The following is a 27,491-nucleotide window of genomic DNA, read 5'->3' as shown; positions in this document are numbered from 1 at the left end:
TGGCTTACCCAACATGCAATTTGTTGGAAAAATCAGTAGGGTTAAGACTATGGCAATCAGGTGCTCCGGATCTTGAACACGCTTTGAGAGGATTAGTGGCTTGCTGTAATTTGCGTTTGAGGTAAGCATGGCAGCCAACAGAAAGTAGCAATGTTGTGTGAAGGGATGCTGAACGAATTTGAGGGGCCTACGGATGACTTCAACTGGCATCAGACACAAGAGAGGTGCCAGCCTCTAATTTAACATGTCTGGGCATCAAGCCAGAATAATAGGTGTTGGGGAATCCGTTAAGAATAGGGCCTGAGGGCAAGGAATGGACCCCAGGCAGATTCATTGGCTTCTGGGGCAAATAGCACGGAATCAGCATTACTCGACCTTCAATCTAAAATGCTAGAAATCCTCGATAAAGGCAAGGCCGGCCTGCTCATCCTATTGGACCTCTCGGCGGCTTTCGATTTATTAGACCACGAGAAGCTCCGTGAGGCCCTGGGAAATGCAGGAAACTGTGCCGCGGAAGCCATCGACTGGGTATCCTCTTTTTTGAATGACAGAAAATCCAAAATCACCTGGGGTGGACACTCTTCTGGCACGAGTCCAGTGGATTGTGGCGTCCCTCAAGGTGCTAGCTTCTCCCCTCTCCTATTCAATTTATATATCCGTGGCCTCTGTGCCCTTCTTTCACAGTTGGATATTTATTTTACCAATTTTGCAGACGATACTCAACTTATTATAGAACTCAGTGGAGACCACACCACAGACAATAACAGACTCTCAGCAATCTATAATACTATAGAAAGCTGGATGAAAGCCCACTGGATGTGTCTGAACAGTTCAAAAACAGAACTTATGACATTCGGATCTTCAAAAGCCTTATCCAATCTAGGCCCAGCCTACTCATCATTTCTTATTAAGGACTCTAGCATCACGGTCCTAACTAAGGTGAAAAAACTAGGCATATACCTGCAATCCTCATTAGGAGCAGACGCTCAAGTTGCTTTTCTTAAAAAGAACTGCCAGTACCACCAGAGATTACTACGCCGCATTAGGCCATATCTCAACGCTACAAATTGCGCCACCATTGCTAGAGCCACGATATTGTCCCGACTGGATTATGGGAATGCGCTGATGCTCGGTTCAAGTAAATCTTGCATTAAACAATGCCAGATCATCCAGAATAACACTGTTAGAACTATTACCGGGAAGTCCAAGCGCGAGCACATCATCCATGACCGAATAGGCCTTCACTGGCTCGGCATTGAGGAGCGTATTAAATTCAAATCCCTGACACTTGTCCACCGCTGTCTTTTTGGCACGGCTCCTACATACCTAGAGAAGGAATTTCTTTGGTACGAACCAAGCCACTGTCTTAGATCAGCAAAAAAAGGGCTACTCAAAGTTAGCCACACCAGAGTCAAAGCTACTGGACTCGGGAGAGCCTTCCCCACCAAAGCTATTGCACTCTGGAACGAGCTTCCTGAGAAACTCAGATTAGAAAGTAGCTACTCGCTATTTAGGAAGCAGCTGAAAACTCTACTCTTTCGATAATTCGCTACATATTCAGCATGGACTCCTTTGAGTCCCCTGTCCTCCTTTTTCATGTTGTCCTGTATCTGTCCTATTGTGTTGTTGTCGCGCCCTGATGCTTGCAAGCTTCGGCGCGTTATAAATATATAAATAAATAAATAAATAAAATAAATGAGCATTGTTCATAAGGTGGACATTTTGCATGTGCATAGCTTTGGCATTAGCGGTTGACAAGTACCACCACAGTTCCGTCACGACGTTGCTCCTGAAACACGCGTTAGGGGTAGATGTGAGAGTGTGGTCGCCCTTTTTGAGTGGGAGGGAGTATAGTTCAGGGGCAAAAGGTTTGTCTTGGAAGCAAAACAATGCAGTGCAACACAGGTGCGAATCCCGATCCTGCGCTTAGAAACCACTCGTTGGTATTAAGCACGTTATACATGAACAATTATAATTATGGATATATATAGATATAGATGTCTTTCCAAACCGCGTAGTTCTCCTGGAATACCAAGTGCAAGCATTTTCTTTGGAGAGGCCCCAATGTATTTCTGAGTGACCACAAGTATGCTGACAGAACTCATGGGCATTGCATTTTTTGGAAATTGGTTTTGGTGGTGGTATAACCTTCATGCAGCTAGGCTGTAGCAAACAGAAACATACATGTTATAGACATCATCAAGTCATTCATTGGATTGGTGCTCAATCCACAAAAAGCCAGTAAGGGATTAGAGAGTTATTAGACTTCTTAGAGTCTTTGATTTACAATGTATGGCCAATTATGTAATGTTTTAATCGAGTCCCATTCCCCGGGCGTCAATAATATACCCGATCCTCCACCTTGTTCACAGTGGTAGAGGTTCCGTGGGTTGACTCCAGGAGCAGAGATATACCCAGAGGGGGCAAGCAATGTCAAATGCTAAAACCCCCGGATTTGGTAGCCGGCTGTATAATGGTAGCCACCAGGATGGTTTATAAAAAACACATGGTACAATTCTGGCACTAGTTTCTGTAAGGTGGGAGGTGAAGATGGATTTCTAGAGGGAAGGTGGAGGGGATTAATTGAGGTTCTAATGGAGATGATACAGCAAAGGTTTGATTTTTCAAATATTGTATTGCTGGTGATAAAAGGCAAAGTTGGGTAGATGAGCTAGTGTTTCGCGGTAAGACGTTTTGGGAGGATGACCCACAAGTGGAGAAATTGGGTAGAGGATATTAAAGATTATGCAGCAGAGAAAAGTGGTAAAAAAAGATGAGCAGGAAAGAGTAAACTATCTATTCTTTGATGGACCTTGTGCCAGTTATGATATGATATGATATTTTATTTGTATCGCGCTCATACACAAGTGTTTCAGAGCGCGACAAGGCAAAGGAGGGGAACAGGGCAGAACACATCAACGATCTTACTAGGACCAGTGACAATGAGAGCGTGCAAGTGCATGGAGAAAGGGAAAGGGGAGAAAGTGCATGGACGGGGGAGAGAGGAGAGTGCAGAGCAGAGGAGAACAGATAAATAATGATAAATACAAATAAATAGATAATAGAGGCAATAAACAATGGCAGTGCAGCCAGCAAGTGACAAGTGCAGTGTTTACGGCAGCAGACTGGGTAAATCTAAGTGCAGAAAAGGAAGAAAAAGGGATACAGTCCCCATTTCAAGGGGTGGCAAGGTGGCAGTGCAGGAGGGTGGCAGGGTGAGCAGGTACCTGGGCCCAGGGGACAGAGGGTGGCCAGGTGCAGAGTGCCAAGAGAGAGCAGATCAGCAGGGGAGAGGAGGAGCGAAGTCAGAAGCAAAGAGGAAGGTATTGAGGTGCATCCGGAACCGGCGATGGTTCTCCTCATGTTTTACAGTGGCAGGAAGGCTATTCCACAGAGAGCCCCGAGCCGAAGACAAAGAGAGTTGTCAGCATTGGCAGGGAAGAGTGGGTTCACAGATTAGAAATGGAAGGATGAGAAGAGTTCACAATGGCTAAAAGGAGTCAAGATGTGACCAGTTGCTTGAGGCCCTAAGTGGACTGTGTTCTCTGCCCATGGAAATCATTTTGTAAACGATAGCTAGACTGAGGCTTGCCCGTTGATACAGCCTGAGGATATTGGGTGAGCATGCCCAAGCATGGACAGCAGGTGTCAGAAACGCTGACAGTTTGCCAGAAAACAAACCCTAGCTTTGGAGCCATCTGAGAGGGGTCCACGGATGCCACGATTGTGGAAGAACTGAAGTGGTCAGGAAAATGGATGTTAGATAGATATACTGGTTACATATAGTTTTCAGGAGAAGGACACATATGTGTTATGTTGCTCTCTGCTTGTTACAGGTGCTTGGAGAGGAGAAGGGAAGAAGCAGGGGAGGTATGGATGTAGAGCAGTGCTTAATTTGTAAAGTGCCAGGGCCCAAATATATTCTAGCACACTTGCGACATTGTGGGCGGGCAGTTTCCCACCATTGCTGCTACCAGTGTCGACGCATTTGGGGTTAAACTACAGCTGGCACCTGCTCATTGGGGTTGGTGGATGCTCTGGCAATCGTTACTTCATAATCAATCTGAGTCTGAGACAATAAGTGCCGGGGCTCAGAAATAAGTGCCGGGGCTCAGAAATAAGTGCCAGGGCTGAGCCCTGGCAAGCACTCCCATAAAAGAAGCACTGATGTAGAGTCATTCAATTGGCAGTGGGAGTTGTGGGGGGCTGGACAATTGAGGTGAAAGTAGAGAAGACGACGTTTGGAAGGAAGTTCAGACACAGCTATGAGAAAAGCCATCATTTGAGTTCTAGTGACGGGTGAGTTCTCGGCAGCTGTTGCTTGTGTTCAATAAAGTGAATACACAACCTCACTTACCACGGTTCTTATAGACGCTTGGAAGAAAGCCCCGGTACCAGAGGCAGAGCTGAATGCAGAGGAAAGTACAGAGAAACCCATGGCAAAAAAATCGCCATGCCTAGAGTAGTGAACATGGTTTGGATTTCAGAAGGATTTCAAGCAGTGGTAGAAGTCTACTAAAAAAAGAAGAGGAGCTGTGACCCCATGGGGAACAGAGTAGGCAGGAAGGGAGTAACATACAAAACGCTTTTCAAGCGTTACAGACAAGCTGGTTAACAAACAATTGTGTTGAGAAGATTTCAGTTAAGCTGAAACTGCTATCGTGTGGGAAAGGGAAGACGTGTGTTTTAACTTCAGAAAGAACAGTTCTGGAATGATGAAAATGCTTGCAAAAAGTAGTGGAACTGTTGACAGTAAAACATAGAAGTAGCAGAACGCCGCTCCTGACAGTTCCCGCTCACTTCGACCACTGATTTCAAGGGTCTTGAAGAGGTGATAGACAAGGAAAGAAGTTAAGTGAACGGAAAAACTGACAGATATCAATTCAAGGTGGAGAGGTTGATGACACTTGCACTATTATGGCGCACCTGTAATTGTTGAAAAAATAAATATACATTGGTCTCAGTTACCACAGATTGCAGGAAACTTTGTTGTACCATAAAAAGAAAACATTGAAGGGGCGGAGGGTGGGGGGGGTCCATAAAAACAGCACCATCAGGGATTTTGTGTTTGTTCTGGGTGACATAATTTGGGGTAAGCTTTGTTAAGAATTCCTGTGGAGGCAATTAACAGGTGGGTTTTAGCATTGTGCTATGGGCCCTAACATCTAAGAGCAAAGGAGATATGGTAAAAAAAAACACAAGCTTTAAAGTACTTATAAAAGGATATTTGTTTAAGCAAGGGTTGAGGAGGCAGGAAGTCACACGAGAGTGGCTCTCTGTATCATGAATTGATGGACAACGTACATGTGTGTGTGTTGAGAGACTGAGATGAAGGCAAAGCACTGTCCACTCAGACTTGTTCCATTAAATAGAAAATGATTCTACACAAGAGCGTTGTGTGTGGTCTTTTGTCTCATTCTGCCCAGAGGTGTGCCATGGGTGACATTGGCCTCGGCGGGATGACTGGCGATGTATAGGCCGGGTGATGGAACCTGGTGCCGTGCCGCCCTTGCATAGATGCCAGGAAAGGTTAATGCAATATATGGGTGCAGCACAGGCCTTTTCAGGAGGCAGAGAAGCCCATTCACCAACTCCTCATTGTTCTAGCATTTTATGTAGTAGATTAATGGATAGATAAGTGTTTAGGGACTTTTTTGTGTTTTGTATATCACAAATCGAATAGTAGCTGATTGTATAGGGAATCAATGGTGCACTTTTGTTTTTGTTGTGACAGGTCTATCAGGAACTCATTGAGATTTTGAGGTAAGAGTTCTGCTAGTTGCAAAGGTCTGGAGCAGGGTTGTCTTACTCCAGGCCTCCAGGGCCGGGATTTGTACGGGTTTTCAATATATCACTTATTAATATTCACGAGGACAAATGTGCATACATGGAGAATCATTGTGTGCACATTTATCTCGTGAATGTTAATGAGGGGTAGCCTGAAAATCTGACAAAGATCTGGCCGCGGAGGCCTGGAGTTGGACAACACTGGAGAAGCATGAAGAAAGAAGTTGGTCTCTTCTTGCTATGAAAGGGGTTCTATGCTGTCACATTATTTATTTATATGTTGGTCATTTGTTAGGTGCATATAAAATTAGCAAAACTGTTTTGAAGTGCCCACAGGACAACATGGTGGGGACAGGGGAAGGTAGACAATGAATTAAACAAAGAAAATAACTGAATTAATAGAACAAACAAATTATGAGAATAAAAGGGAAGGGAGAAAAGCCTACTGTGCCTTGTGAGTGTTCAGAATGTGCAAGTGCAGAGGGGAGGAGGGTAAGGAATAGGCACTGTTGTGGTCATGGCGAAGTGCTAAGGGTGAGGTGCTAAGAAGAGAAGAACTTAAGTGCAAACTCCTGTGGGGAGGGTGAGGCTAAGCATGTGCAGTAAATAGACAGTGGCTGAGATGAGAGATGTGGGGGGGGGTCAGGGCTCTGAGGATACATAAGGGCCCTGCACATCAGTCATGCTACTGTGTGATTAGCAGGGAAGTGAGGAGCAGAAGGAAGAGGTAAAGAGAAAGGTCTTGAGACTTTTTCGGAACTTATGGAGGTCCTGCTCAAGACGCAGAGGGAGAGGGAGGCTGTTCCACAGAAGGGAGGCCTAAGAGGAAAGTGATCGACCACCAGCTCTCTGTTTAGGAAACCGCTTCACACGCAGGGAGTTGGTGCCAGAGGAACGCAGGAGTGTAGAGGGGGAGTATTTGGTCAGGAAGCGTTGAAGATAGAGTACCATTTGTTTGCCTAATTTTGGTGGACCTAAATTTAACCTTGGTTTTGTCATGCGGGCTCGCCCACAACACCCTTCCCTACTCCATGCTGCCTCCTCCGCATACCCCTTAAAAACATATACATACGTATGAATATGTAATTGGTAGAGTCCTCCAAAAGTAGTCAACTAGATTGCAGACATTTAAAAGATATTGTGGGATATATGGAATTCTTGGACAGTGCAGCAAAATGCTAGGCCCTACGAATATGTGGTTAAAAGAAGGGTTGCATGTTCATAGAAAGAGAAGTGGGGGTTTGTTTAGCCAGGTGTGCGATGTCGGTAGGCTGTCGAAGGTGGGTTGTCAAGAAAGAACATAGGTGACAACTTTTATGTAGTAGTCAATGATTTGGTAGATTTGTATGTTGGGAGTGCCAGATGAAAGTTCACAGCTATTTTGTTGAAACAGCAAAGTTGTGTCTTAGTTCAAAGACACAATCCTCCTAATTCAATAATAAAGCAGAGACTCTAAAATGGCAAGCAGCTCAAGAAAGGGAACAGCATTTTCACATGGAAGAAAAACTCACAGTATAAACTGCGTCACCCCTTACACTCGCCTCGAAGTTCCTTCCTCTGTGTGTCTAAATGTTTCTGAAAGTATTGAGGGCCAATGTATCTTCTATATTTAATCCAAGCATTAGGCTTGAATTTCAATACATTTCCATTAGCAGAAATCCTCTCTGTCTCTACAATTGGCAAAAGTGTGAGAGCCTGTTCTACAGCCTTTAAGATAGCTCAGCAGGTTGAGCGCTCGCAGCTGCGATTATATGTGGTTTGAATCGTGGCAAGGCAAACTCAGCCTTTCATCCTTTGAGGTTGATAAATAAGTATTAACTACCGCCGGGATGATTAATGTGTAAGCGCTCTTTAAACAAATAATCGTTATCATTATGAGAACAAGTAAACAAATAAGTTCTATGGGATTATTCCCGCTCCCGAAGTATCTAAACACTCACATTATAGCTCCTTGTTCCATACACGAGGAATGAAATGCATGTGTTTTATCAGTCTGGACCAGACTCCCAGCACTGTACAGCATGCACATGCCAGCACTTCTCCTGTCAGCAAGAGGATGAGCATCAATGCAGAACACATTCATCTCATGCTGTCTATGCTCAGTGAGATGTTGCTGTGTTACAGTTCCTTTATAAACAAGGACAATAAGCAGTCCACCTCTGGATTATATTTCCTACACAAAATGTGCCCCGCAAACATAAACCTGGTCCAAACGTGTGTGAATCCTGTTTTTTTTTTTTTGTTATTGTTATTTTTTTTAAGAATGAACACTGCCAAATAAAATTTTCCTTAGGGTGGTGTCCACAAGACGTGTCAAGAACCAGGCTGTAGTGCCCTTCCAGAAGAGAAATATGTACTCATTTGCATATCAGCCTAATCCCACCAACGAGCAGTCAGTATTGAAATACAAGGGAATTATAATCTGGCAAGAGTAAAACAACAACCCCAGACTATCATCAGTGACGTGTGTCTGAAGTACAGTGTCTCGAAGCACAGAGCTCGGAGCAACATGCACACATCTGGATTACCATTATTAATTTAGGGTGTGCCGCCCAATCTTTCAACGTTGGCCAAACCCATGGGAGCGCATCTACTGGGAGAAAGCAAGGTCAAATAACCTGTTCTATGGGACGCTTCCCAGGAACATCGGTCTATTGCCACATTTTAGCGCTGTGTGTCACGCTGGAGTAGAAGCAACCCTTTGTGCATTAGTCTGCTCTCCTCCACTAGGACACTCCACAACGGTTCTATGTTCTTAGAACCCCAGGTTTGTTTCACATGGTTTTTGGATGAATATTTTTAGCTGAAAAAACTCATCAACATTTTTTTTATTTTATTGAGGGTCCCCCCCTTTATTAAAGGCATGGTCTAGTAAAATTTTTTATTTAAATAGATAGGCAACATAAAAAAAATACTAGCATTCTCTTTTTTAAAACTTCCTATGTAAAATGTTGAGCTATTCAAGCTCAAAATTCGCAAAAGCAAGCACATGGGCGCATCCATTTTGTGAAATGGATGCCCTCCTGTGCTGGCTTTTGCTTTTGCGGCACTAATGAAGGAAAAGCCAGCCAGCTGTAGTAAACAAAAGCTACCGCTGGGTGGCTTTCCCTTCATTAGTGCTGTACGCGGAGGACGGGGACCGGAGACCAGAGCAGGAAAGCTGCAGCTGACTCTCGGTAAGTGCTATTTATTTTTTAAAAAAATAAGCACTAACTGTGTTTTTTTTTTTAAGTTTTCTGGGCTGGAGGAGCCCGGAAAACTTAGAAATAAAACCGCAGCTTTAAAAACGTATTTATGTTTGCGGTCGCTTTTAAAGCGACCGCAAACATAAATACAACGTTATTGTGTTGGAAAACGCTGCAGTTTTTCTTTCCAAGTTTCTCAGGCTCCTCCGGCTCGAAGGAGCCTGAGAAACTCGGAAAGAAAAACCACAGCGTTTTCCAACACAACCAAGTTTTGTGTTTCTGCCTGCTGTGGCTATCACTTTGGGTCTCCAGTGCTCCCAGGGGAGCTCTCTCCGAGAGCCCCAAATGGGAAATCAGCTGTAGGCAGAAACACTACGCGGCATGTAAACACAACCGTGTTGTGTTTCTGCCTGCTGTGGCTTTCACTTTGGGTCTCCGGTGCTCCCCTGACCTCTGTTTCTGCATTGTGGCTCATCATCGGTGAAACACGGCTGAGTTGCAACTTCTGTCTTGACACATCTGGTGTACCCACCTATAAAATAACAGACCAGATGTTTCAGCATTTGCAGAATGCCTGAGATCCCATCCATTGATTATGAAAAAAAGACCAGATGACCTGTTCTACTGGATGGAGACCACTTGCAAAGTTCAACAATAACCTTTTGGCTCTCTGTGTCACACCGGAAGAGAAGTGCCATTTGCATATGTCTGGTGCCACCCACGAGGACAATCCAGAATCCAGATGCCCACTGAGCAAGCGTGCCAACAGCAACTCAGGGCATGTGATTCTGCTTTGCTGTGGGTCATCAGTGAGGTTAAGTGCCTCTAGGTGCAGAGAGTGAAGGGTTGATGTCTCAATTACTATTGATCACTTAGGCTGAAAATCCTAGGATATTTAGTATGTGCTAAAAGGCTGAGAACTCTACTGAGAAAGAACAAGGACAAATGACCTGGCATGGTGCCCACTCACAAGGGTTGACAATCACGTTTTAGTTCTAAATTAACAAGTGTGTGTGAGCCCCTCTACTGAGCACGAGCATGGTTCAAATAAACTCTTCTATGGTATTTCTCCCACTCAGGAGGGTCTACAACCATGTTTTCACCCACTGCACTCTTCACAGAGGAAAGATATCAATTGGCATATCAGTCTGGTCCCACCCAGAAGGGCAGTCCAGCACCCAAATGCTAAGCAATTCTCCTCTGATCAAGAGTACCAACAGCAACCCCAGACACGTTTCAGCCTTGTTCAACTTCCTAAGTGAGGTGAATCTGACCCTCTCTTAGGCACAGCGAGCATGGGTTCACATCTGGACTACCCTTGGTAAGTTTGAGTGGTTTAGTTCCATTTGCCAAACCACAGGAGTAATACTTTTTTTTAGAAGGCAGTTGGAACAAATTGGGCCTCATTACACGGTAGGAGGTAACCATGGCGCTATTAGCGTCATGGCTACCCCCTACCGCCTTCTTGGTCCGGGTAGGCGGTATGGGGACTTACCGGGTCATTCCGACCCTGGAGGACCTGGTAAGTCCCCATGCCAATTACCATTCCCCATTCCCATTTGAGCCCTCGTAGGGCTCAATGGGAATGGGGAAGGAGCGGTACCGTTATTTGCTCTGAAGTCCCTCAGCGGTCCCCGTTCTTAACGTGTGGTCTGACACGTTAAGGACGGGACCCGCTGAAAGACCTCGTACTAGGGCGGTAAGGTGCCCTACTGTAGACTTTTGAACGTAGAATGTTATAACAGGTGATAAACTGAATTTCCCATAGTCTCCGTTTATCTTGGCTCCCTGAATTGACGCATATCAATAAAGGCTAGGAACAGTTTTTTCCTCGACTTTAGGGTTTCCAGCTTCATGATGTTTAAAATGAGCAGGTTTACCTCTACACCTACTCCTGGGGTGAAGCCAGTTTGTCGAATCTCCAAAATCTTTGCCTTAGATGCCCATGCAGCCAGTTTTTGACATAGACTTGAGCCCAGGATTTTTCCAATTGTCCTTGAATATTGGGACTACAACTGCCTCCAGCATGAATCGGGGATTTGCTTCGTAATAGATATCGTCTTGAACAGAGCTTCGATCAAAACTGCCCATTGTTGAGCCTGTTTTTTCAACATCACGTTGGTAATCATGTCTGGATCAGCGGCATGAGAATTCTTTAGGATCTTGACCATTTTCACTAGGTCAGTGACGGACATCTACACAACCCAATTGACATCAGCGGACCTTGTAGCTGTAAACGGTTCATCATGTGGCTTCTGATAGACTTCAGAGAAGTGATCCTCCCAAGTCACACTGTTAATTTCATTAGAAATAATGGCAGGGCATCGAGAATTTCCCGTGTTAGGAATAGCCCATATTTATCTCACATATTTGGTCACCAAGATTTTCATCATTTCTTCAGCTCTATTTTGTTGAATAATAATTTTGTGAGATTTTAACCAATTTCGGTACGTCTGTCACCATTGTTTAATTACCTTTCTTAGCTCTTCAAGCTTTTTGAGAACACTAAAGTTCCTTTTCAGCCGTCGTATATCGGACCGCATAGTTTTCGTTTGTTCAGAAATGATTGTGCATGACACATGTTTGTGAGACATACCCATTGACCGGGACACAACCATTGAGGCTGACCAACGGGGCATAGTTGACTTGATGATCTTCCTGAAGATTAAGTACCTAGTCACTCAAAATTTGAAGTTGAGGCCCGTTTATTCGCAGGCGATTTCCTCCTGCGTTGACTGTAATCGGTATTTCGTATTGCCCATCCGAGTGTACCCACTCCATCATGCATGAGAATTACAAAAGGTCATGATCACTGTTGATCATTTTGATGACGTTCAACTGGATAGTCTTTATCCACGATGTTTTGTGGTACCCAAAAGTAGTCCAGAATACTGTGTGAGGCCTCACAATGCCAGGTGGAAATCGGGGGATCGTCCCCTTTGGCGTTTTTATTTACCATATGGCAATTACGTTTTTTTAAAGCTGACATCCAGGCCCGACTCCGACTAGAGATCTCATTTTCCTTCAACAGTAGATTTTTCTGTAGATCATCGTTGAAAGCAAACCAGGAGCAATTTAAGTCTCCACAACAAATTATAGACACATTTCTATAAGATGTTACTGCGTTGTCAATCAGATGAGTGGTAGCCTTTAGAAAGGACACTGTGCTGATTTTGTGGGGGTTCCAGTATCCATTAATGATCAGTAAGTGCTGGCGCTCTTCTGGTTTTGAATGTAATGATTGCATGACCAATCCCTGAATAAAGGGATTAGGATTGAACGTTTCCAGTGTTTTCCACCAGTTGTTAATTTTTTTATCATTGTTAGAAGGCCCGAGTAGGGACGACCTTGGAGGTTCTTTACCGCCGGATTCGGGTGGATTTCATAGGCATCTCGTGTCAGCGCATCGCTTAGCCACGTTTCCTGTAAGCAAATTACAATCACCCTTTGTAGATTAATCTCAAAGTTATTGAAAAGGTGCGTGAACCCTCTCGTGTTCCAGGATAGGAACTCGCACCAGGATTCACGCCCTACAGATCATTGCTATTGTCTCGCATTGTGGGAAATAAGTTTGTGGGTTTTCCGTGCCGATTTGTGGCTATTTTTCAAGTATTGGCTTTCTCTTTTTGATACTTCGGCTATTTTCTCAGGTCATTGCCACTCAGGGTGGCGTCATGCTTAGGTAAAGGTGGTGGAGAGCAGCTGTTGGCGCTCTTTGTCCGCACCGATGGTTCTGTAATAATGTTGAAACCAAAGGCCAATAGTTCTTCGGAAGCTCGCATGATTGTATTTCGAACTGAAGCAGATGCGATGTGCAATAAAACTTGGTCAGCTGTATGTTCCGTCGGATATTCCACAATTTTGATATCGTCTGACTCAATAGTACGTAACGCTGGGATACATTTAAATAACCTCATTACGTTGGTACAATTTAGGTTGACCTCATTCTCATCATCTTGAATGTTTTGAAGACGTAATTTCCCAACTTGGGATGCTGTAGAAGAAGAGTCGTTTTGGTGGACCCTTGAGGAATAATGTACCTTTTTTACTCTGTTGGGTCAAAGTGCATTTTGGGTTCCATTTTGATAACAGCTCATTTGGATGGTCGTGATGGTCTTGGGATATTTTTGATACCTTTCCATCACGCAGGTTCAAGACGAGTTGTTTAGGCCTTTGGCTGGACGTCGGTTTAGTAGGTCTAGGAAGTGAATCCAGATGCAGCTTTGAATGATCGATTTCCCTCGTTTTGTGGCTCTCAAATGAGTCTCCTTGATGCGAACATATGGATAAATCACAAAGGTCTATTTCGGAGCCGTTTTGGAATTATCAACAGTACCAGTCTCGGACTCCACTCTTCTCCTTTTGTTAGTCATGGGGCCAGCGCCATTTGGAGTAACACGATCAGCTGTGGCAACTTTTGTTTTGCCCTTCACTTCTTCTGTTGAGTCCACTCGTTTGAAAGACCCAACTGCTTCGGAGAAGACAGATTTCTAATAAACTTTTTTACTTTGGGTTTGGCTTTTGTTAGTCGTGGTGTTTTGGCATCCTGCAAGTTTTTAGTGGGAAGACGCTTTGGTGGATCTGAATTAACAGATAAGGCAACTGGCTGGGCAGTGGTAATTGATTTGGCGGTTCCTTCAAAGTTGCCAAACGAATTGGTCGGTCACCGAGGTGGCTGTATCACGATTGGCTTTGTAGAATTCACCACAGGCCGTTGAGCACCAGAGGTCACATCAAATTGGCTCAAGGTCATGTTTGAGTTTTCCGTCAAGGCATTTTGGCTAACATTTTTGAGAATTACTTGCGTCTGTTCTGGGTGTAATATTTGCACCGATGGAGCAAGGATCTGATTTATTAATTTAAATTGTCCAATTTGAGGCACATTCAACGGTGCAGGACCGCTTTGTTTCCCACTTGCTTTATTCCCAGCCAAAGATATAGACATACCATTCAATGGTAGTTCAGTTGTGGACACAATTGTTGATTGTTCTGTCATTTTGTCGACATTAGAGAGCAGCCGTACTGGATTACATATGGCCACATCATCATTGTGGCGCATCCATTTTAGGGTGTCCAGTAAGCCTTCTGACAAGGTGTCATTTTGGCAGTGATGTCGCGCAGCTAGATCAGTCAGGCGTTCCTGCCAACGCACCGTGAGGTCTGCCTCTCTAGAAATCTGATTTGTGAAGAAGTTGTTAAAATTTTCAACTTTCGTCTTTTTTTCAGATAAAGCCGCTATTACAGATGTCTGGTCTTTAAGATCCTCGTGGATTGATTCATAGAGTTTTGTAAAAGGAATTATCGCCATTGAGGAAGCAGCAAGCACGTTGTTATAAATCTGCGTGGCTGCTGCAGCCGAGAGACTTGATTTTTGTGTTGCAGACAAAGAGGCATCGGAGCAAGAGTGTAAACTCGTTGAAGTGTCCTCAAGCATTTGGGGTTGGGCACTCGATTGAGAGTTTATAGGATTGTCAGGCATTTGTTTCTTTGTCCGAATTTGGCGGTCTCTAGGAGTACTCGTTGATGAGTGGTTATTTGATAGTGAATGGTTTGGGACGTTGTTTAGTAAGGACGCCCTCTGATTTAGGTTGTGCGTGCAGGCCGAGTTTTCAGTTTGTTGACTAGCCATGTCAGAACCGGCCTCAGTCAGTACAATTTGATCATACCGGAAACAGTTTACTTGTGGAACTGGATCAAGCTGATCAAATAATCTGGACTGCGGCAGTGGACGTTGTCTATTTGCTTGTCATAGCTCATAGTGAGCTAACAGTTTTTTCCTGGCCGTTGCATAATCAGCGTCCAATTGTGCCATCAAACGCATTTCACGTCCTGCATTATGGAGCTCAATGTTGTCTTTGTCTGCTTTGTAATCAGCTGCATTTTGCACTTTAGGCGTAAAGGACAAATCACCATGCAATGAATTAGTAAGAACTTCATTGCCCTCCCGATGTCCATCCATGTCTATCGTTTGATGAATTTCAAGTGTAGAAAATTCATTTACAGGGCACGCCAAGGTTTCAGGCAGCCTTGTCAGATTAGCGTTTGTGGCACAATGTATGTTAACCCTCGTTGAGATAAATCATGGGACTTCTTTCTTGGAGCAGATGTTATCAAAGACATTGTTTGAAGAGTGGAGCGCTCCGGCATTAAGCAGGAGCTACGTGGGCCGCAAAAATCACTCATGTTGTTGGCCATTTTGGAATTGACGTCGTTAAAAGAACTAACGGATGGCGTGCCCAAGGCAGCTGACATCTCTGTAGACTTGATCAGGATCACCTCTTGAGTGGCAGGTGGCCCAGCAGGGCCGTGTGATTGATCAGGTGTGTGAACAAGCACTTTTGTAGTGTTTATGTTTATATTTTCTCCTTCAATCATCTCGACATCGGTCAGGTCGAAGGGAGAATAAAAACCCTCAGGACATGTTTCCGGGACAATCGCTTGCATGATTTTTCCTTGAGCATTTATATTTTGTTTGGGCATGGGCTCCTGCTCAAGCGATGGTGGATGACTCAATATACAATCAGGTGTGTCATTAGAGAGTAAAAGCCCGCAGATGCGCGGGTCTAGAAGCGGAGAGACAGGAGGAGGGGGCGAGTTTACTTCAAGCCCACTGTCGCCCCCCTCGCAGGCCTCGTTTGTTTGGGCCGGAGTTAAGTCTGGGTCAACCGACATTGCAGGTTGTATGTTGTTTACATCCATTAAGGGTAGTGAGACTGACTCTGCTTCAAGACTCCAGGCCGCGCTCTGTGCTGTTTCCGGGATTTTATAGGCACACCTCCTCATTAAAGGAACAGTGTTCGTAGCACGTCGCTGCAGCTCCTCAGAAAAAAAAGAAAAAGATATGCACACAACACGACACGACTGTAGCAGAATGACTCTGCTTCACGACTCCACCCATTTAGTATCATCATGGCAGTGCCTGGCAAATGTCTGTCCCCTGAATACACACAATCTACAATTTTGGCATTTTCAATGCTTGTAACTTTCTGTTGCTCCCATTCCAAAGGGTGGGTGGGGGGTCATATTTTCACTCTATGCCAGGAGAATAGGGTGGAAGTGACTGAAAGCCATCTGGGTGACATGCCACCCAACCATGACATGGCACGACCACTTGGCAGGTGAAGTAAACCCCCATACACTCATATTTCCAGACTGCTTTGCTAGACACAGCCTCGCTATACAGAGGCAAGGACCATTTTCTCACCGGGCCCATAAGCGCCTCCACTGTCCTGCCAACCACTCCGCATGCAGAGTCCCACCATGCTAGCTTGTTCTCCCCTGCACATGAGCAGCATTGCACAATATCAGATGGTTGGCGATATCCCCAAACTGTCACCATTGGACACACAGCCTAAAACAGACATGGTCATACTGACTCCCACGTATGGCATGGTCGGAAGATACCAAAGTTAAGACAGGGGGCAGGGACAAGGGTTTAAAGACATAGGATTACATGAGTCTGGGCAGGGGTACCTGGCACGGCATTCACCTATGCCCATTCTGGGTTTAATATGCTTGTAGCCTGTCTCTTTTAGTGCATGCTCTAATTGCACGGCCATTGCGGGAGTAAGAGAAGAGGCAGAGGGACAAATGTGGTGTTGGTCTGGAGGAAGTGAGTTGGAGTGCAAGGTGGGGGAGAAGGGACAAATGACACAATCATCAACACTTGTGGAGGGAGATGGGGACGGCGATGCGAGAGGGGTGTCCCTAGCACTAACACTGGGCTCATGCAATGACACATCAGCAGTTGGTAGCGTCTTTCACGCTTAGGGAAATGCAGAGAGAGCACAAAATGCAAAAAAGGTAGCAGGCGCCCCTCTCTAGAACGAACATGTCATGATAACCTGTTCTGTGTTTTTTTTCCCACTTTGAGAGTCCGCACCCATCACTTTTTGCTCACTGTACTTTTTACAAAGGAGGAATAACCATTTGCATATCAGTCTTTGTCCTGCCCACAAGGGCAGTCCAGCACCAAAATTCCAGGCAAACCTCCTTTGAAGAAGAGTGCCAACAGCAACCCGAGACACGTGTTTCAGCCTTGTTGGGCCTCATCAGTGGGATGGAGCTGTGCCTCTCTGAGCAAATTGAGCAAGGGGTCCATGCCTGGGCTCCCCCAGGTAACTTAGTGTGACCAACCCCAAGTTCCTTGCAAAAATACAAAAAAGGTAGCAGGTGCCCCGCTCTAGAAAGAACATGGCATGATAACCATGATTTCCATTCCACAGCTGGTGGGGCAGGCCCCGAAAATCTGGATTCAGCAAACCAGCCATGAAGCAATATATCATGCAACCCCATAAATGTAATGCCATTTATTTTTATAATACACCTACTCCCATACCTGGTTTTGGTTTCTAACTGGGGATCTGGGATTCAAACCTCTGTTGTTCTGCTTAGTTTTGCTTCCAAGACCAGTGCATTGCCCCTGTGCTGTCCTCGATTCACAACGTAACCACTATGAATATGATAGCTAGGTATTCTACCATTACATTGCAGAATATTCTCAAGCCCACTACAGTGATTTTTTTATTTTTATTTTGTACATCTTTTGCTGCAATATAGGTGGGGGTGGGTGGGTATTAAGGTGGGGAGATGTGGGGGGTTAAGGAGATCGCCCCCTGCATCGATGTGGTGCACAATGGGTTAAAAAAAAAACATTTGATGAAATGGGCTTCATGAAACCATTTTCGATTACATCACTTAGATTCAATAACTCGACTTGACACGTGAGGCATTGGCTTCCTAAAATCTCAATAATTCAATATCTAATGCTAAAGACATGCAAAGTATTCTACTCAAGACCAGTACTCTTGATCTGCTGTCCGGTCACTTTGCTGTTCATTCTCGTCTTCATGCAATGCGCCCTGATGCCTGCCAGCTCCGGCTTTGTAGAAATAAATAAAAAACAAAAAATGATGGCAGCACCTGTGACCCTATACTTTGAATACAATGACTATGCTTGTGAAAGAAGGTGTCGGGGGGAAATTCTGCCGGGGTCGGCCGGGCCATCCGTAGAACTCCGGGCAGGGAGGCCCCAACTCCTCCCGTATATGCCAAAAGAGATAGAGTATGAGACACACGCAAGAAGCAAGGTGACTCTGCTGTTTATTAGACAAAACGGCAGGGATGGGTCAAGGATCGTACGCGTCCGTCCTGACACACACACAATCGAGGGGCTCGCAGGCCCTTTTTACTTTAGTATGACGCGCTACTTGCGTCATCTTACAAAGTTTAGCAAAAAACCTATTTCCACTCTGGATTGGTTACTCGAGTGGTAGGGTTAGTATAGCATACATATAGAGAACGGTGTTAGTGGTTGAGGGTTAGTCAGGTGATATACTTGGGCTGCCCCTTCAATTTGATACATGAAAATTGTTACATGAAGACCTCTGAGGATTGGTCAATGTTAATGGGGTCAATGATAAGAGCCCCATGTTCTGATTGGTCCACTCGCGAGCCTCCCAGTCTGGGACTATCGCTGTTCCCAGCTCGCGGTGCACCTGTCATTTGCAACAATGTTTTTACTATGGGTAGGTGTAAACAATGTGAGGATTTATTCATATGTTGGGAGGTCGACTACTCCCACTGCTGCAGATGTCCAATGAGTCTTTTAATTGTATCTGCCTGTGTCTTGAAACGTGGGATTCAGGCGTCTCCTTCCTCCTGGGCTTGGCATCCTGTCAGTTTGGCTTTGTCACGTGAGGTGGGACCATGTTTGAGGCAGAATTCAGCACAATTAATATTGTTTTTCCCACTGTGTGCCTGGTTTATCTTGCAGGTGCGACCTGGGCGTCAGCTTGCAGCGTGCGAGATTGCAACATCGTGTCCTTGGCGGTGTGCTTTCGCCGGGCTCATCTGCAGGGTCAGCAACCGAGCTCTTGCTCATTCAATGTTCATGGAAACTTTTGCTTGCGGCCTACTTGGGCCTGGTGCATAGGTGGAACCGTTTGATGCAGAGCTCTTTAGGTTACGGTATCATATTGCTCTATCCTCAGTATCGTGTCTCCGTTATATTCTTCATTATGGTACATGGTTCTTAGAAGAAGCGTGAGCAAGCCTTTTTAGATAAGTTCATTATGCGTCTTGCGTTTCTGCATTTTGAGAGCCTATGTGGAAAATAATAAAGATGCACGTCCGTGGGTATGTCTGTCGCCTATGTCATAGCACTGATTCTTGCGACGTTACAGTTGCCCGCCTGAAAATTCTTAATATGCTTGTTATTAGTGTTAGTTGTTGTTTTTAAGTTCTCCCTATCAAGTAGTCATTCAGTGCCCAGGCGAAGAGCTGTTCCCACGCCAATCTAAGCGATCTATCTCTTAGGGCCGGCAAGTATGGTTGGAGGTGGGGCATTGAATGTTCTATGGCCAAGAGGAATGCTGTGTAGTAGACACGTACTCTCCTTCTTTTCAGGTACGTTGGCCTTTGTATTTCATATACAAATTGGTGTGACAATTCTTCCAGGTAATTATCGTCTGAGGGTACCATCTACTCCTGGGCAGTGAATTGGTTAGTCATCTACTTTCTTAATAGTACAATAATACGCTGTACCTGCATGTGCGAGAGAAAAGAAAGAGAAAATTCAGGTGTTTACATGTGTATATGTGCAAGACAATGTCCTTCAGTTCAGTTATTACTACAATGGGTAGGGGTCCAATGGGCAGACGGTTTGGGGCTCAACTGGCGGAAGTCTCTTTACTCTTTAATCGTGTAACCATGGGGTGGGCGGTATGGGGATCACCCCTTTCTTTTCTAGTAGTTGTCTCTGGGGAATCTGAGGGGTGGCAGGGTATGGGGACACTTAGGCCGTTAGTTGTGGTAGAAGTCTTTTCCTCCGTTGGTGACGCTGTTGTTGTTTTTCCAGTGGCCCTGTCGGTGGCGCTGGGGCGGGTCTGGAGTTTGTAGATCTTTACGTCATGTAGGTGGTTCCAGGCACGTTTGTCCTGTAGCTTTACTGCTCTTGTTGATACCTCCTCTACCAGGTGGGGGCCAGTGAAGCGTGGGCTGTTCCACTTTCTGTTGAAATTGCGAAGTAGTATGTGGTCACCTTTAGCAACTTTGCAGTCTTTCCTTTTCCAATTCTTTATCCGCGTCTTTTTGTTGATCGCTGTTAGACCCGCCCCGTGTGCGCCCGAGCTGTTGAGACACAAACACTACCCTAGTAATCAGAGAAGACACATATTGGTACATTTCATCACCAAGGACATTTGCAGTACTCTCGTGATCGGTAAATGCTCTTGATGTTGGCGTTAGGGGAAGGCGCATTTGACGTCCGGTAACCACCTCGTGAGGGGTGAGGTGGTGGTCGGAACCTGGTCTATTCCTTAGCTCAAATAGGGCTAGTGGAAGGCAATACAACCAACTCTTCTTTGTTGTTTGCTGTATTTTTGCAATTGCCTCCTTTAATAGGCCATTCAGGCATTCACATATACCGTTGGCCTGTGGGTGTTATGCACATGCAAATTTATGCTTGATGTTCAGTAAGGATGTGATGTGCTGGAACATTTCGTTTGCGAAATGTGGGCCATTATCTGACCGCAGTTCCTCGCACACTCGCCACCTGGGGAAGACCTCCCTCACTAAGAATTTAGCTGCTCTGAATGCATCTGGGTGTGAATAGGGCCCTGCTTCAATCCACCTCGAGAATGGGCATACTACTACAATCATATACCTATTTCCTTGACATACGTTGATCATATCAACATAGTCAATATGGAGATGTCTGAAGGGTCCCTCTGGCCGGGGTATAGTACCTCTTATCACCTTCAGAGTGTGACCGGCCGTAAACTGTTGACATGTGAGACAATTGCTGATAAAATTTGACACATGAAAATTTAACTCAGGGCAGAACCAGTCTTCCCTAATTCGTGCTGCAATTACTTCCTTGCCTGTGTGGGCTGGGTGGTGTAGTTGGCTCAGGGCGGTGTTCAATAGTGCCAGTGGTATTACAATCTTTCCAGTGTCACCCTGGCGCCATAGTGCGTCAGTTGGTGACATTGTGCATCCTCTTTTTACCCATAATTCTTTTTCTGCCATTGGTGCAGCCGCTTGTAGCTCCATTATCTGTGTGGCTGGGAGATGGGTGTACCCTTCTCTTATCAACATCTCCTTAGCCATTCCCCTCCCTCTCCCTCTCTCTGATTCTGGGGGGTTCCATATCTCACTAAAATATGCAGCATACTTCGCAGGTGCGTCTGCTGCTGCATTCCCTTTTGAAATGTAGTCTTCACCATTGGTGTGTGCGGTGTATTTGACCAAAGCTAATTCTTGGGGGTCATTTATTGCTTCAATTAGTTCAGCCAATAGGAGGGCATGTTGCACTGGAGTGCCATCAGCTCTCCTAAACCCTCTTCTTCTCCATTTCGACAGCCCTGAGTGGACAGTGGACGTAACATATGCGCTGTCGGAATATATGGTCACTCGTTTGTCAAAGCTTTCCTTCAACGCCAAGATTAGTGCAATTAATTCTGCTGCCTGAGCGGAATAATGCTGTGGTAGTTGTACACATTTCATTGCCACACACACCGGTACCTCCATCATTTTTACCACTGCTGCCCCAGTCCTCCTTATACCATCCCTTTGGTCGATAGTTGATGACCCATCAATGAACAGGAGCTCACCTCCCTCTAGTGCGTTCTCTTCAATCTTTCTAGTACATGAGTACATTTCAGTGATTTGCGTACAATCGTGTGCATAATCTCCTTCCTCAAGTACTTCTGCTAGGAACCTTGCAGGGTTGACCGTGCTACATCTAACAATTGATAGTTCAGCTCTGGATAAGATGATCTCATAACCTGATGCCCTTTGCGTGGTTAGGGTGGACTTAGGTTTATTCAATATTGCAAATAGTGCATGTTCCACAAACAGTGTAGTTGGGCACAGCATGGTGATTGCTGATGCTTTCTCTACCGCAAAAGCAGCTGCGGCGAGACCTTGTTCGCAAGGGAAATGACCTAATATCACAGGATCTAAGTGGCCGCTGTAAAATGCTACTGGTTTGTAGCCCATGCTTGTTTTTTGAGCCAACACTGCTTTCATTACTGCTGAGTCGCAATGTGAAAATATAAAGAATTGTCGCTCATAGTCTGGGGTTGCCAGTACCGGAACAGTTGATATCGCATCTTTCAGTTCATCAAAAGCCTCTTTCATTTCCATTGTCCACCCCAACTTTTTCTCCCCTTTATTAGCTTCCTTTAACGCCTCAAGCAGGGGTCCTATGTATGAGCTATAATCAAATACCCATGCTCTACAGTAGTTGCACAGACCCAGGAACTGCTGCAGTTCCCTCACTGTTTGTGGCACTGGCGTTTTTGAAATGGCCTGTGCTCTTTGTGGTGCAATCTTTCTTCCATGTTTGGATATGAGCTGACCAATGTAAAGTACCTGTTCTTGACAGTACTGTAACTTTTCCATGTCTACCTTGTAACCTTTTTCAGCCAATATTGTCAGCATCTTTAATGAGTCCTCTCTGCAGGTTCTTTCGTTTGTACTGCAAATTATTATGTCGTTGACATACTGCAACACTGTGCTTTCCACTTCAATGTTACCCAAATCCATCTGTATTACTCTGTTGAATATTGAGGGTGATTTGCAGTACCCTTGTGGCAATCTGGTGTGTTTCCACTTTGTGTTTCTGTAAGTAAAGCTTGTCAAATCTTGTGAGTCTGGGTGCAATGGTATTGAGAAAAAAGCATTTTTAAGGTCGATCACTGTAAATCGTGATGCTCCTGCTGGAATGCCACACAATATTGTGGCCGGGTTTGCGGCTATAGGGTATTCTGCTTCTACTATGTCCTTCAAGGGCCTGAGATCCTGTATGAAGCGCCAAGACCCCCCTCCTAGCCTTGCGCACTGGGTATACAGCCGTGTTACATGGTGATTCTGAGGGGACCAATATGCCATTATTTATAAGGGCCGTTATGGTTTCATATATGCCCTCATCTGCCTCTTTTGATAGTGGGTACTGTTTCACTCTGGGGAGTATTGCACCTTTCTTCAATTTTATCCTTATTCCCCCTATACTTTTTATGCACCCCACGTCATAGGGGCCGGTAGTCCATAATGATGTGGGTACTTTTGTCATATCCTCCTCAAAGAAGGGAACTGGGGTGGATGTGGGTGCCTCAAGTGCCGCTGCAATTTTCTGTGCCACTTGTTTGTACGCCACTTTTAGCCATATTTCCACACTCATCATAAACACCATTTCACCTTCCTCCTTTCCTTCTGAGAACAGCTCCTCATCTGACACCTGGGTGAGTCTACATCCTTCTGCTAGTGCTATCACTGCCCTCCATGCTCTTCCTTCTCTGTCTTGGGCTTGTACCGCAATGTAATCAGCTGTTGCTATATGCTCTCAATGTCCAATGTAACCACCTTTCCTTCTGGTTCATTGACTGGTGTTTCTGGTCTGAACAAATAGGCTGCTGGCCTCCTCCAGATCTTTCCCTCTATCCCTGGCATCCATGCAAATGCCATGTCTGTCACATACTGGAATAGTTCGCCATCTACTGGCTCAGCCCTAATCGCTGTCTGTCCGCAGTATGCTTGCATAATCTGTCGTGCTGTGAGCATGTTAATTCCTGGAGTAGAGAAAATTATGCCGTCCTCCGTAAAGGAGATCGTCATATTCAACCTGTTCATGATGTCTCTCCCCAGTATATTTACTGGTGAGGCACTATAATATAAAAGTGGGACTGACATGTCATAATCTCCTATAGATAAGGGAATGTTATCAGTAAAGGGAACCAACCCTCTAGCCCCAGAGAATCCTTGGGTGTTCATGGCTTCGCCCGACATCTTAAATTTACCTTCCCTTATGCAAGACCGGGTCGCCCCGGTGTCAACAAGGAATGATAATTTTTTGTCACCTATCGTTACCTCTATGCGTGGTTCCTCCGCACTATTAGGTGTTACTGACAGGATGGGACACACCAAGGCCGTCTGTGGGCTGTCCTATTGAGGGTACAACGATTGACCATTTCCTGTGTAAGGGTTGTGTCCCAGGACCGTCACCCTACCCAGTTGTGTTTGTTGTGCTTGGGGTTGTTGTGTTATCACTACCTGTTGTTGTGGCAGTGAATATGTCTGTGGCTGTTGTTGTGTTATTAGTTGTTGCTGTTCATTTCCCTGTTGCAACGTCTGCTGTTCCTGTATGCCCTGCTGTTCCTGTGTGGGCCTTGGTTGTCCCTGTTCGCTCCATGATGGTGTTCCTGGTCTTACTCTACATGTGCGTGACATGTGCCCTACTAATCCACAACTCCAACACACCGGTGGTTCCCTACTCTGCCATGGAAAGCTTCCTGTGTTGTCCTGGTATACTGGTTGTCCGGTGGGGTAGGAATTTCTAAGTCCTCCCATCTGCTGTTGTGTGTTATATCCGTATCCTCTCCCTCTCATAATTCCTCCTCTTCCCCTGTTGTAATTATAATACCCAGCTCCTGGCATTGAGTATCCTCCTCCCATTTTGGTCGTGTATGGTTGGAGTGGCGGCACCTGTTGTGTTATATAGTCTGTGAAGGTGGTATTTGGGAGGGATCTTGTGGAGCCACTACTTGTGTGGGGCTTTGGGTCATTGTTGTAGGTGTAGTTATTAGTGCGGCTTCCATTGTGTATTTAGTAAGTTTTTTCTGTACTAGTTTAGCTTCTTCCGTTTTCCTGTCCTCTTCCTTTTGTTTCATTTTTCCTTGCCATGTCCTGCAATGATGACCTATTGTCAGTTGTATTTCTGGCCATGCTTTTGCTTCCATTCCCACTACTTTCTTCAGTTGTTTCTGAACTCCTTCTGGGAGCCCTTGTACTAGTATATGATAAAATATTGCTGGTGTTTTGTCCCATTGTTCTCTAGTTTCCATGCGCCACTTCTCTTGGATTTCCTGGATATAATCAACAGGATCTTCGTTCTCACGCATCTTGCGTGAGGTAATTGCTCCTATGTCTGATGTGTCTGGGTACTGTACCCTCAGTGCCTGCCATAGTGCATGTTTGCAGTTTGCGAATGGTGCCCCATCGTGCGATGTGTTTGCTATTGTTACCCCAGGGAATCCCGCTCTCTTCCAAATGTCATCCGCTGCATCCCCTAATATCGATATTAGAAGGCCCTTTACATCTCCCACTGCCAGTGTTTTTCCATTTCATATATCCATTTACCCGCACCTCCACTTAATGATGGGAGCCTGCATTTTATATTTTCTTTGTCTGTATGCTTCCAAGGGACGTACTGTGGTCTAACCCCTCCCCTCTCCAGAAGTGGCATTAAGTTGTGTCTCGTTTTATCCCTTGGGTTCCATAAAATCGAGTCCTCACACCCCTCCTCTTCTTCCCTCTCTCCTACATCGTCAATTTCGTCCGTATTTCCCCTGCTCGTAACTCTTTCTTCTCCATCTTTTCCCCTTCTTCCATCATTTCCTGTATTTAATGTGGGCCTGTGTATTCTTCCTTCCTGCCTGCGTCTAGGGAGGTCTCTAAGCCGACCTGCATAGGGTGTCAATTCGTTTGTGAAGGGCGCAAGTTTGATTGTACGTAATGAGCATGAGGTGGTTGAGCATGTGGGGTGGGATGGGAAAGGGTGTGATGGTGACGGTGTGGCTTCATGTGTCTGTCTTTCCCCTATCCCTTGCTCTTCCTCCTCACTTCTCTCCAGTTCATCCTTTCTCCTACAGATCCATGGTGAGTCTGTATTGGTCCGGGTGGTGTATAGTTTATCTAGACTTTCCCTTTCACGTTTTCTTCCTTCCTTCTCCATTCCTTCTTCTTCCTCACTACAAAAGTCATTCACAAACGGCAGCCCCCACTCTGTCTTTTTCCCCTTGATTGTTACTGTTTTTAAGTCTATAAGGTCTGGTTCTCCCTTTTCTCCTTTACCAACCATTCCCCTTTGCGCTGATGTTGTTGCTACTTCTGCGTCTCTATACACATACCCCCTTACTTCACTCTCCCTTCTCCTACCTTCTCTTGCCCCTTCATTTTTCTCCTCCATCTCTCTACCAATTTCCTCCCTTTTCCTTTTTAATTCCTCCATTACTTCGCTACTCACCTGTTCCAATATTCTTTCATCCTCTTTCTTCCTTTCCCATCTCATCCTCTCCCTTTCTAATATACTCTCTATCACCCTCCCTTCTTCGTATTTCTTAGTCGTTTCTGATAGTAATCTCTTCTTCCACATTGCCATTTCTTTTTCTTTCTCTTCTTCTTCCCTTTTCCTCTCTCGTATCACTGCTCTTGATACCCTTTCTGCGGCTGCTTTTACCCTTTCAGCTTCTCTCCTTTGCTCCTCAGTTCGTTCCGTTATTTTTTCCAATTCGTTCTTACCTTCTTTCCTTCCCCTCGCTCTCTCTCTTTCCTCCCTCTCGAGCTGTTTGATCAGTTCATTCTGCTCATCCTTTAACTCTGCTAGTCGTTCCTCCAAAATCTCTTCCTTTTGTCGTAACAGCTCTTCCCCTCTCATTCCACTCTCCCTGGTATTATCCTCGTCTATTTTCCTTCTCTTCTCCTGTTAATGAACCTCGTAATTTTAATAGTATCTGCGCAGCTACCCACTCGTCATGTCCTATTTCCACAGTTTGCTCTTCTCCAGTCCTCCCCTCCCCTCTGGCATCTTCCTATGAGCCACATATGGTGGCGGGCTGTATGCCGGGTTCGAGTACCCCTCAGCCGCCCTTAACTGTCCTCTTTCTATTTCTCCTAATTCTCTTAAAGGGTACAACCCCCCTCCCTCTGTTTTCACTACCTTTGCTAGGGGTATATCGTTGCTCTGTTCCTTTTTTATTTCATATTCTTTTGAGTTATTATTCTTTTCTCCTCCCTCTTGTCCGTTCCCCGTGTTCTTTGGGTCTTCACTCCCCTTTTCCCCATTCTCTCCTTCCTCCTTAATCTCTTTTTCTTCCGGTATTTCCCCCACAGTGAACATTCCATTTGGTCCTGGTCGGGTCCCTTGGAACATCCTCCATAAGTTAAACACCTCCACGTGGTTTGTCAACTTCTTCCCTTTGTATGTATTATGCAGATGGTTTAATAGTGAATGTTGGGCCATGGTGTTATCATTTTGTTGTCCGTCCCCTGTGTCCATTCTATGCTATACTTGATCAGTTTCTCCCTATGGGGTGACAGTGTGGTACATATGTGTTGTAGTGGGGTAGTGAGGGTGTTCCCCCACCCTCCCGATCCTGTCCCGTGTGACATAGTAGCGCTCCACTTGTTACCCTTCCCCTATTTGGTAGCTATTATCTTGCTAACATTTACAATACACCGCCTTATACCTTTACCTGGCCCCGTAAATTTGGGGACTTGCGATAGTCCGCTAAGGAAAATTATTAAAATATAGTATTTACATTTGTATATTTTCTTCTTTCTTTCTTCCTTTACACAACACCCTTACGGCCCCCTGCGGCCGAGGCGCACGTAGCCCCCTGCGGCTGCGTACCCCTTGTGACATTCTTATACAGTCATCCTATTTTCATTTGCTCCTCCTCCTTCTTCTACACTCGCCGTGGCCGGCGTTCTCCGTGCGCAGCCACGTCCCCTGTTTCG

Source organism: Ambystoma mexicanum, chromosome 14, assembly GCF_040938575.1.
Source record: "Ambystoma mexicanum isolate Mex_15411 chromosome 14, UKY_AmexF1_1, whole genome shotgun sequence".
In the NCBI taxonomy this organism is placed as follows: domain Eukaryota; kingdom Metazoa; phylum Chordata; class Amphibia; order Caudata; family Ambystomatidae; genus Ambystoma; species Ambystoma mexicanum.
This window is presented reverse-complemented; position numbering follows the sequence as displayed.